Here is a 13,066-nt window from a genome sequence, read left to right as displayed (position 1 = left end):
CGTTTGCTCAGTGTGACAATGTTTTAAAGGCATTTCAGTCCACAAAGCCACAGACACACTTCAGGCAGAAATAGAATCTTTAATGAACCCTATGATAGGTATTGCATGGAGGTCTCTGAAGAATGACAAAATCTCATATGCCATCTGTGCTGCAATCTGCAAGCACAGCTGAATTAATTAGAGAAAATGTAACCCCAATTTTGAATTATATTGTTATCCTGCCTTTTATAACCCAGACTCTGCTGTCACTTTTTTTTAAAACATGCTATTTTTGTAATGTTTAAATACAAAGGTGAAAAATGATTTATTAGAAAGAAAAGAAGTTGTAATGTACCAGGTCGCTGTTGCTGCCCTGCCAGCAGAGGTATTGAGTGAGTTCTTTTACATAGATTCCAGATCCAGTCATTTGATAAGAGCTAAAAGTGACTGTCTGGCTATGCTGAAAGAATGACAGGAGACATTAGATATGGGTTTAATCAGGCTGCAACTAACCCGGCAGATAAAATGTGTGCAGTGCAGGTGCAAAATTTATGTCCCTCCAGCAGATTCACTGCTAGGACCTTACCAATTCCAGCCAATTTTTGGGGGGGGGAAGGGGGAAGCTTCCACAGATCCCCCCCTATTTATACAGGTCCCTCCAGCAATTCCCTTGCCAGGACCTTACCAATTCCAGCCAATTCCTTACCGACCATGCTCCCTCATAGGAGGGGTTAAGGTGGACTATAATGATGAGGGGCTTGGCTCCCTGCTGTACCAATCATAGGAGCCCTCAACTGCCCCCAGCTTGCTCAATTACCAAGCACCTCTCCTTAATTCCTTTTCCAAGCTGTTTTTTCATTCTTTTGTGCCTTAATTTATGGAGTACCTGCACCAAACATGCGCTATACACTTAAATAATGAGTTTCGACATATGGCCTACCACCCGTCAGGTTATGCGTGAACAAAGCCTACCTGAACCTGCTGCGAGGAAGGCGAAAAACTCCCACTGCACCTGGCCAAAATGGTGGTAAGGGAAAAATTCCTTCCCAGTCCCCCTTAGTGGGTGGCTAGCGTAATGTCCACAGCAGATATAGCTAAACAGCTGGCATATTTGTGACCTAAATAGGGAGGGAAGGTGGATGCTGCCCAGCTTGTTTGAGTGAAGAGGGGAGTGGCCAGGCCCAGCTGACCTTTTTAAACCCCTCATTCCTAGGTGATGAGTCATCCACCATGCTGACTGCTCTTTCAGCAGCTTTACATGTCCTCTCCTCCCACAAGCAAGGCGGCATTGCCTTCTTCTCCCAACCAGCCAGCCAAACTCCTCCCTGCTCAAGTGCAGGATGGCAAATCTACTGTCCTCTGCATAATAAAGGAAAGACTGGTGAAAATCTTCTCAGAGCGCCCCAGGACACTATTAAAAGCCGTCAGTCATGACTCTCCTACAAAACCAAGAATACTGCTGCATGGATGTTATCTAATGTATTTAGTCAAAGGTCAGACAATATTACTAGCTCTGCTGAATGAATTGTGTTTTTGATAACCAACCAGCTTGTAACAAAGAGTCCTGCTTTCTTTCTAGACTGATTTTTCTACTGATCTACCATTAAGGGCCATTTTGCAAAGTTATCTTCCATATCATTCAGAAACCAGGTTTGCATGCTATGGATGTGAAAATGTGTGGATTTTTGAGCATTTGGTATATATACTTCATTTCCTCTAGGAATGTGTCCTAGCTGCAGAGTTTGGATCTGAATCTCCACTTCTCTAAACTTCAGGGTGGGGCTGTGGGCTGAGGTTTTGGTTCAAGGTGATCTCTACTTTGTAAAGACCTGTTCAAACATGGCAGGTTCATCTCTTGCTATGTTACATCTGCTGCATTGGTTGGGTTTGTCATCACTGTTGAAGAAACTTGATGGCCCCTTCACAGGCCATTTTCTTCTCTGCCCACTGTCTGCATGTGAGTGGATCATCCTCACATTTCTGCCCCTGTTCTTTCTCCTTTGCTGTTTTCCCCATAATATTTCAGGTGGGGATCTAGAGCACTCTGAACAAAGATATAAACATTCCACTCCCGCATCCATTGCTGTACGCCACCCCGGCTGCTTTTTTCTTCCCCTCGCCAGGCTCACCCCTAACAAAAACACACCCAAACCCACAAATCAGTATTCAAGATGTTTCTCATCACTTAGAGAAACATTGCATTATGTTTGCTGGCAAGAATTCCTTGTAACTAGTGTTCTGATAACTGCAGCTCCAGAACAGCCAGCAGGATGCTGCCTCCTCCTGCCAGTCAATATGATTATAGATGGTGGGTGGTGTAAGGTGACCAGACAGCAAGTGTGAAAAATCGGGATGGGGGTGGGGGATAATAGGAGCCTATGTAAGAAAAAGCCCCAAATGCCAGGACTGTCCCTATAAAATCAGGACATCTAGTTACCTTAGTGGGTTGGGGAGTGGAGAACGCATGCTCAAGCAACCTCCTGCCACTTTATTGAGTTGTGGCAGGTCTGTGTCCATTTTCCCCCACCGCTTCCTTCTCTGCTTCACTCACTTCTTCTTTGAATAAGTGACCTCTTGTGGCTGGAGATCAACTCATTTTGTTTAAGGATTTTTATAAAATACACTTGGTTGGGACTCTTCATAATTGGTAGAGCTGGTTGAAATTGTTTTGATGGAATGTTCTGATGTTTCCAAGTTTACATTTTTCAATTTTTACAGTCTGTGAGAAATTTCAACCTTTTTGTCTGATGCACAACAAACGGAAATTTCAAAATGTTAATTTCCTGCCAAATGGAAAATGGAATTTCTACCAGCTCTAGGACCTGGAATTAAATTTGGAAAAAAGTGACCATCCTAAGCAAAATATGCATTTGGCCCAAAGTTTGATGTTTCTGAGTCAGATACTAACCTCATAAGAAAAGGTGATTACTTAGGAGATGAGTGGGAGAATAGGCATAGGACACCAAGAGGGGGAGGAAAAAAATCAGATGTCTCTCTGTCGAGGTATTTGTATGGTCCATAGTATCTGAGTGGCTCCTATTATTTAAGTGCCTTCCATTACTCATTCATTTCCAGCCTCTATTTCCTCACACGTTTTTTCTCCTAAACAAAGCCTACAGTTCTTTGCATTGTGATGAGTTACTGGTGAAATGAGAAGTTTCCCTTTGATTTTGTGAAAGAGGAAAAAAAAAGTGTTCAATATGTGAAATTTAGCAAAATCTCAAGTAGCTAAAAGCTGTCAAATCTTACCCAGAAAACAATGGAAACAGTTCCAGTCCTTTGGACATGGAAGTCAGGGAGTAGACACAGAGGACAAAGGGCTGATTGGATGATGCATCTCCATTATGTAAAACATGCTGAATAGTCTGTGCCAAAGGAGAAGCCAAAGACAGAGAACATGGAGTGAGTAAACTGTAGAATTAAAGAGCTTTCGTTCATGTTTTACTAGAGATCAAATCTTATCTCTTAAATCCCCCTCTTGTACCTCCTTCTGTTGAGGAGTAATTTAATTCAGGAGTCTTTATTCAATGGCATGTGTGGCACCAGCTACAGAGTTAAGCAAGAATGCTTTGTTTTAAATTATTGACCAATTCCAGGAGCAATGTTAGTTCCATTTATTGTAAGAATTGTGTGAAATAACTGAAAAGATCTTCACTTGGAGAAAAATAACTCCACCCAAAGCCACCAGTTGACTTTGCTGTTCAATAGGAAGCATTTATCTTCCTCGTACAGCATCCAGCCATGTGCATCTTCTATCAAGATGTTGCACTTTTAGTCTTCTCTGGGAGAAAGATAAATTACAGATGCAAAAGCTGTATGATGGATGTGACAGTAGGAAGTTTAGGTTCATTTACACTCAGCAGGCTAGTCAGGAGGAAGTGGTATTACACAAAAATCACACTTTGCCCCACTCCATGTGAAATTGGGTTCGTATTAAAGAAAATCTACTGTTAAGTAGAATTCATTTACATCCATCACACAGCATAGAGATAAGCCATGTTATCATGTGGATCTGTTACAAGTCACTGAGGTAGCAGCTGGACATCATTAAGTAACTGTGCCAACTGCATTTCAGTTTTGGCAAGCTCCAAGACCAGAAGAATAAAGGTCATTTATAGGAAGGCAGACAGCTAACATAATATCTATACATATATTTGCTTTTGTATCTATTTTCAATGTCTACCGAACACGTGAGAGAAGATATCTAACATTTTGTCTGCAAGCCAAAATCCTTGTTCTGGAAACCCATGAATACTGAGGAAGTTTGGATCTGGATCTAGGTTTGCAAGCAGGACACATGGCTAATATAAATGACCCCTGGATTCTTGCACAGTTCGTCAGGCTTAGTATGGATTTCCCCTCTCAGAAGCATCAGATGTTGGCTATTTGAAGAGGCAAGATAACAGATTAGATGAAGCAGTGGCCTGATCTCACATGGTGATTCCTATAATTCTGAGATGCTTCACAGACGTTGAAAACAAATTTTTAGAATTTTTAGTGTGAGAGGTGATTTAAACTCTTGCGATTTTTTCATTTGCCTGGAGATTGTTTGTTTGTTTGTTCTTTGCCATCATATTACCTCATACTCAGCATTCTTCTATATGAAATGTGACACTCAGCTGGAAGAGTCACCAAAGCCCCCAGAGGAGCCAGGAATGGCATTGAAAATGGGGTGTTTTCCCAGGAAAATGAAAGTCATGAATATTATTCATTTTGAAAAGCTGAAAGTGTTTTCTAAAGGAGACACATACATTAAAGCTTCAGCTTATGCACTAAACAAAGTTCCCATTTCCCACTTTTCACTAATTCCCTCAATGTGCTCATACTGTGATCATAATACCATAACATGATTTATACAGCAAGTTATTGGGGAAAATAAAGGTAGTTTTTAAGATAAAGGACCCTCAGCTCATTTTCTAAATGGGCCCTGATTCTGCTCTCTTAAACCAATTCTATTTATTTCAAGTGAGTTGCTTTTGATTTATATCAAGGTAGCATCAGCAGAATCAGGGCCAAATAATCTGCAATAGCCATTAGAGCAAAGTTAATGAAAGACACTGGGTTAGAGGTAATGGTTAAAGATTACATTTCCAAAGACAAAGCGAGCTGACAGTTCTTAACAGAAACTACAACCACAGAGAAGGTAGTGTGAATAATATATGTAGAGCCCTGCAAATCTGTGGATATCCGCAGCTGATATCAGGGAACCACATTTGCAGATTGAATGTGGATACAAACGCAGGGCTCTAATTATATGTGCCTCTATATAAGTATAGAGTGAAGTTTAGGTGAGATTCCTGTGTGTAGCCCTTCTTTGTTGTTTTAACCCAGTTCTCAGGCTACTGTGTTCCTGCTGACAACAAAATAATACTTCGCAGTGAAAAGGCAGAACTGTGTCACACATTATTTTCATTATAAAGCTGCAAAGAGAGAAGAGTCCTGAAGAAGCAAAGCCAAAATGGCCCTGTTAAAAGAGCCACAGTCAGAAAGAGGGGAGCTGAAGTTTCAGGACCCAGCCTAAGAGTGGCACAGTCACGGGATTCCCCCAGGGGTGCTGGAACAATTTGTATAGTGGGGGGTACTGAGAGCCATCGAACCAAACTGTAAACCCTGTATATGATGGAAACCACTTCAAGCCAGGCAGTGTGGCAGCGCCCCTGGTTCCAGCACCTATGAACTTCCCTTTAAGTGAAGTGGAGGCCCAGGGCTTATAACTAGGATTTGGTCTACACTGAAAGTTAGGCTGACATCCCTGACTGCCATAGCTATGCCAACCCTGCCCCTAGTGTAGACACTGGTAGTTGATGAAAGAATGCTTCCATGAACCTAGCTACTGCCACACAGGGAGGTGGATTATCTACACTGATGGAAAAAAACCCATCTGGTGCAGTAGAAGGTGTCTGCCTTATAGCCATGGTGCCATAGGTGTGCCGCTGTACAGCTGTAGGAAGTGTGCATTCATGAGAGGCTGTATGACCACAGCACATAAAGATATCAATCATTATCCCTTCCCAGTCAAAAGCAGCTGATGTGCAACCACTATTGTTCCCTCTGAAGTCTCAAATTCAAGGCTTGTCCAAGGAAAAGGAAGAATGAGCAAAAGTGAAAAAATAGTTAAACCAGCATGCTTAATAAACCACCTTCTGAACATTTACTCAATGAGATTATGATAAAAGATGAGACCATCCTGTGAGACACCCAGAGACACACAAATAAGGATAACACTTAAATGAAGAACTATGTTAACACAATATTAGGATTACACAGTTTGAAAAAAAAAAATATATATATATATATATGTATATATATAAGAATGACCAGAGGGATTTTGCCTAAGCTTTCTAAACCAATTCACTTTGGGGTAGAGATGTAGCAGGGAATATTTTAATCCCAAATATGACAATTATGATCCAGAGATTATGAAAACTCATTTGCAAATCTAACTATAAAATAAACTCCTAAGCACTAGGTGAGATTTTCAGAATCTCCTGTGTGACAAAGAAACACAAGTCTCGCAGACTTTTAGCAGGACTTGTGCTCCTAAGTGATTTAGGAGTTTCGGAAAATCCAAGCTACCTACTTTATTAAAGAACTACAAATGAAGACCAACATGCATTAAAATATTATAGCATATGCAGAAAGTTCTCATTTTAACAACTGACACTTATTTATTTCACTAGAAACATGTTTCACGGGGTCCCATTCACCTGCAGAGTGTACTGCCATAATTCCATTGTTTTTAATGAGCTGCAGCTACAAACTGTGGTGGTGAGTTTAGTCCATGCTATAATTTAGTTACATGTTTTATCAATTTTAGGTTCCCCTATGTCAATTTTAGGTCCCCCTGTTTTAAAGAAATAAATCTACTGGGCAGATTTCTGTTCCTGTACTACAGTGACTTCTGATTTACTATACCATGCAACTTTCCTGGGCTCAGCTTACACCCATGAGCTCAATGAAGTTTCACTGGTGAAACTAAACAATTTGGCCTGCTGTGGTCTTTAGTATATTTGTTCTCTCTTTTTGCCCTTTTCCTTTCCCTCACTCTGCTTTTCCTTGTATTTATAGCGTAGTGCCCTTTTGCCTTTTCCAGGATACGTTTTAGCTGAACAGGAGCAGATTGTTAGCAGTTACTCACACAAGTATTTCCATTGACTTCCATTGCTCATCAGTGTGATTAAGGGCTCACCATCTGCCCATATGTTATATCAAAGTCCTTCCTAGAAAGGCACTGATTATCTTTTTGGAGTCCACTTTACTCTTCAGCTCCTCCCCCCGCCCCCTCTATTTTTCCCTTGAGTATTTTCTCTTTCACTCCTACCTGATTCAAAACCTGAACAGTTTGTTCACCCTTAGTGCTCAGTCCATCCCTGAAAATCTGCAGTGATTATGATTCACCTCTCTCTCATCAGCATGTTTCATTGAGTAATTTTTCATATAAAGTTTTCCTTAAAATTAAAAATATATATATTCCACTGCTATAGCTGCATAACTTAGTGTTCTGTCCTGATTAAAGAAAGGCAATTGCTCCTCACATCTTCTTTAAAAGCAGGTGTACAAACTACACATGCATCATATGGATACAACAGCTCAGTGATAGTTCCAGAGCTTGCATTTAAAGAAATCCACCATCTTAAACCTCTGATCTATTCTCTTACATACAAGAAAGTAGGTCAAAGACAGTCTTAAAGAAATATATTAATAGAATTGCAAACTGGGAAATAGGGTTCCCCCTTCCTTGCCCCAGAAAATGTAGACTGTTCAGCCCTTAATGGAAAAGCAAAATGTTTCAGCCAAAGACTTCAATATTTTGATTCACAAATACTGCTGCAGCCTGATGGGAGCAGTAGTTCAGGTGCTTCATTTCTCCCATCCTCCTCTATAGCCTGGGCTCCCTAGTTAGATTATAATCTCCCATGATGCACCATTCCCTCTTGGTAATGTGAGTTGGTATATCATGGGAGTCCAGTGGCTGCAGTGCATCATGGAAGATGAAGCCTAGCTGGGGAGCCCACCCATAGAGAAGAATGGGGACCTGAGGGTGCTGAACTACAAATATGAGGCACCACAATGATATGATTGAAATATTTCATTTTGGGGCATTTGTTTTTTCAGTGGAAAAAAATTGTAATTTTCCACTTTTCATGGAAACAAAATTGTTTAGTCAAAAACCTACTTTTCTAACAAAAAACAGTTTTGATGGGAAATTTTCAGCCAGCTCTATCTGTTATGTTTTGTATCCCCTTTACGTGCCAAGCATGAACAGGGTCCTTCAAAGGGGTAGCATGAGGGATTACACAGCTGTGGAGTATAGGAACTGGAATTGTTACCACAGAATAGGGAGCCTGTGATACCAGTAATGTTAGAATTAGTATTTGGGATACATCCAGTACATGACTCCTTTGTTTTTCCACACCATCAGTCAGAAACACGCTGAAACCTACCCCCACTCAACTTCTGTTGCTGATTTTGATCTAAATTGATGACTTGCTGAAATGTGCTTTACTAATTTGATTGAAAAATAATTACAATATAAATCTGATGGATGCTGAAGGAGATGGTGGGTAATGGAGTTGGCTGAATAATATTTGTCAAACAAGTTCTTCAGGGAGTTTCTATGTTTGTCACTGAAATTATCTGATAAATAATGCTTTGCATTAGTCAGTCAGCTCTATATGCTTCTCAAGTGTTATTCACCAAATAATTGATTCCACAGGTTGTGTCAGTTGTCAAATAATGTCTGCAAGGAGTTTTCTATTATCTAGCCAGCTCTACTGGAGCGCATTGTCTCTGAGGAGGTATTTATGGGACCAGCATCAAAGCCCATTGAAGTCAATAGGAGTCTTTCTATTGACCGCAATGAATTTTGGATCTGGCCCACATAATCCACTTTCACACCCTCAGACTCACCTAGAGAGAGATAATGAGGCCCTAAACATTCACACACAAATTAGGGTTTGAAAGCTTTGGGGGATCTTGAGAACAAAGTTGAAATGCTGGAAGAGTACTGTAGTTTCCCCCTCAAAGAACTCTGCCAGGTAATGGTCAGGCCACCTTTCTAGGACCCTCAGAAAGATTTCTACATACTAGAGAGGAAACAAGAAGCAGAAGCAGTAACAATATAATGAACTTCTCAAAAAGCAAGAGAGAGAGAGAGAGAGGACATCTTGTGATAAATGGCTTCACGTTAAGCAAGCCTTTGAAGATAATTAGAACAGACATTTTTATTCTAGTCACCTACTGCATACTTTTGTATCTTCACAGTCTTATATGTTAGGTTTGCAGATAAAAACTAATTTTACTGCCAGAAGCATCGCAGAAGCAGTGTAACTATGGAAGAGCCAGCTGTGTTCCTTGTTACCTCATGCATCATTAATCAAATTAGCCAAGTTATGATCCCCCAAGATCTTGAATCCCACCAATTTCAGGCAAGAGCAAATCCTTCCATCATCCCATGGCCTCTCCCCCCCAACAAAATGACATGAAGAAAATCTAAATATTTTCTTCATGCTTGAACCAGCTGCCACTATAGTCAATGGGCTTGTTTCCATAGACATTAATAGAATCAGGATAGAAAATATTAAAGAGAATAACACATAAGAAATGCAAATCTTTGATTCTGTCCTTATTACTAATATGCATCAAGGATTTTTTGGTTTGGGATAAAATAGGATAGTTATTTTGGGAAAGCTAGGTTGAAGAGATGGGCGTTCCAGCACCCTGTACTGTTAAAAAAAAGCCCCTGGGAGAGGATAGAATTCTAGGTTGCCTATGTATTCTAACTGAAGTGGTTAATTTAGATCCAGATTCTGATAGCCTTACTCTGCAAATAATCCCACTGATATCAATGGAACCAGTCTTGGAGTAAGGTGCTATTCAATGTGAACATGGATTTCAGAAGCTGGCCTTTAGAATTCCGCAGCAAATGTTTAACACTTCCCTATTCATCAGTCTCCTATGTTATAGTTAACATAGGTAATGCATTTATAGCAAGTTGGAAGTTTTGTTTTTTGTGCCTTACACATTGTAATATTTTATTTCTATTTACTAAAATCAGTTTCCCTCTCACTGAAGAAGGGAAATAAAGTACGTGAAATGCTGTCTACGCTCTTAGTTACTCTTGTAGAAGGTGATCATTTCTGTCTTTGTCTTTACTATTTGCATATGTGTTTCTTGTGACATGGAAACATTCAGTGAATACAATAAAACTAATCACTTAATATTGTTTCCCCTTTCAGCACCAATATCCCGTTCTGACACAAGCATCAGTCCTCTGTCGACTGGTAGCAGATGTCTGGGCCCTGGCAGATAGGTATCACAGTAGAGGAGAAAGCAGAATTATTTGAGTATGTTCGAAGTGTTATTTATTTTATTTACATCGATACACTAGTCCTCGAAAATGGATGGTCACAAACAGCATGCAGAGCAAACACTTCTTTCAAGAACCTTTGTCCAGCACCAATGCCCGGTTGCCATAGAGCAGCTCTGCCTCCAAATTGATTCTAATCAGAGATCAAGGCAGACAGCAAACTCTCCTGATGCACACATAGCTCCTACATTGACCACTGCCTCTGCCCAGAACCTTGCATGACCTAAATTAAAATACAGCATGTCTGAACATTTGCTTGCAAGCCAAGAAAAAGAACTTGGAAGACTCTTCTTACTTTCATATTAAGATAATTCTTGGAATATTTTTTATTATAAAAATAAATGTTCCATATGAATTTAATTCTGGTGAAAGATGTGGGATTGACAGATACACGATTTAAGTTTTCTGTTTCTCCACAAAACAGGTAGACCACAAGTAACCACCATGCATGCTTCCACAGATTACTCCAACAATGTCTCGGAGTCCCTTAGACTAGTTACTCCTAGGAGTTGTTTGTTGTCCCTGCTCAGTCATTCCCTGCCTTCTCTGCCAAGGATGCCAACAAGCTACCAGTTAGTGCCCATTGTCATAGCACGCTTTGCAATGTGGGAATGGGATTGAGACAGTGTAGCTCATTTCACATAGGCCAATGACACCACCTGTCTTTAGCCCCATTGGAAACCAATTTTATAGTGTTTTCCTCCCTCTCAGAAAATTGTTTTTTTATTCTCTCCCAGATGGAAATTAGCATTAAGATGACATATAATGTTAACTTGCATTAGTCACTCTGCATTCAGCACATATTCTGTTGCCAAGCCTCCTCCTCCCCCTAAACAGTGAGCACAAAAATAATAAAGTTGAGATGTGAATCAGTGAAATTACTCACTCTGCAGAAGTACTGTTAAAAAAAAGCCTCATTTCTGGCTATGAATTTATGAACACTACGAATTTGCCATCAGTGATTGCTTCTGTTGAACTCTGATTCAATACTGTCAAAATGTCCAGTGAAATGAATGAGGCCTTGCATAACAAAGGGAAGAGGAGGGGATGGAATAGAGATTGAGACCAAGAGAAACAGCCTGGAAGTGTATTTATAATCTTTAGCATGGTCCCAGTTCATTCTTCTCCAAGAATATTTACTCTCACAATAAATATACCTCCCCACACTTGTCATTGTGCCATCCAGGATCTAACAGCCCCCTTTAACATATGGTCTTACTGCTGTCTACTTAAACTTTAGAATTACATTTGGAAATTACAGATAGACATATCCTGTTTTTCCTGACCAGAAAAGTCACCCCACCGGCTGTTATTTATTTTTTAATATCTTTTGGCTTGTTAGCAATGCACTTGATTGCAGTAGGAGAGACTCCCAGGTTTAACGCTTTGTTTCATATTAAACTCAGTGGGGTTTTTTTATTTGCTTCCCCCAACGCAAAGATGCTACTATACTCCTAACCCTAGTGTTCTGAACTAGGATCCCACTCCAAATTCAGCAGCTGGGACCCGCCTTTCTTTAAATGATTTCCTAACATTTTAGAAGTAAACATAAGCAAAAGTGAAATGAGACAGATAAAGCAAAAAGAGATCCTTAAAACCTTACCATACAGTAACACAATGTAAATGTAGAGCAATTTAAAATAAAGCTATAGTGAAACATAGAAATAAAATGATTGCTAGTTATGTGCTTTGCACAATATTTTAATCCAGAAAGAAAGAGGCTAATCACCTTTTAATTAATTAGAACACTTGCTGTGTTCCTACTGGCTAGTCCCTCTGGAATTCCCCACAACCCTCCAGTGTTTGTTTGTTTATTTATTTAAAAATTAAGGGTCATCACTAGGGCCCTACCAAATTCATGGCCATGAAGAACATGTCACAGACCGTGAAATCTGGTCTTCCCCCGTGAAATCTGGTGTTTTGTGTGCTTTAACCTATACTATACAGATTTCACAGGGGAGACCAGCATTTCTCAAATTGGGGGTTCTGACCCAAAAGGCAGTTGAAGGGGGGTTGCAAGGTTGTTTTATGGGGGGGTCACGGTATTGCCACCCTTACTTCTGTGCTGCCTTCAGAACTGGGTATCCGGAGAGCGGTGGCTGCTGGCTGGGCTCCCAGCTGTGAAGATAGCATCCCGCTAGCAGCAGCACAGAAGTAAGGAAGGCATGGTATGGCATTGCCACCCTTACTTCTGGCTGCTGCCTTCAGAGCTGGGCGGCCAGAGAGTGGCAGCTGCTGAGGGCCCAGCTCTGCAGGCAGCAGCCTAGAAGTAAGGATGGCAATACTCTACCATGCCATCCTTACTTCTGTGCTGCTGCTGGCGGTGGTGCTGCCTTCAGAGCTGGGCTCCCAGCCTGCAGCCACCACTCTCCAGTTGCCCAGCCGTCAGGGCTGATTCCATACTCTGGCACTTTGAGTGCAGAAGGTGGGGCTTGCAAGGATTTAAAAAAAATACTACTGGCCACTCCAGGCTTGTATTGAACCCCCAAGGTTACCGCTTTCCTCTGACCTTGGCTTGGTAAACACTGCCACCACCCAAGTGAAAAACTGCCTCTTGCAAATCCTGGAAAAACTCACTTGGGAGGTTTTCCCTTAGGCCCCTCGGCATTTCCACTCCTCCCTCAGGGAAGTCGAGAAAGAAAACAAACAAAAGGGAAATCCAGCTGTTGCCACGAGCTAACTGAAAAACATATGCACAGACCTTTTAAGACAAAACCA

The sequence above is a fragment of the Mauremys reevesii genome, linkage group 6, assembly GCF_016161935.1.
Source record: "Mauremys reevesii isolate NIE-2019 linkage group 6, ASM1616193v1, whole genome shotgun sequence".
Lineage (NCBI taxonomy): Eukaryota > Metazoa > Chordata > Testudines > Geoemydidae > Mauremys > Mauremys reevesii.
The sequence above is the reverse complement of the archived record's forward strand: the minus strand, read 5'-3'. Positions refer to the sequence as shown.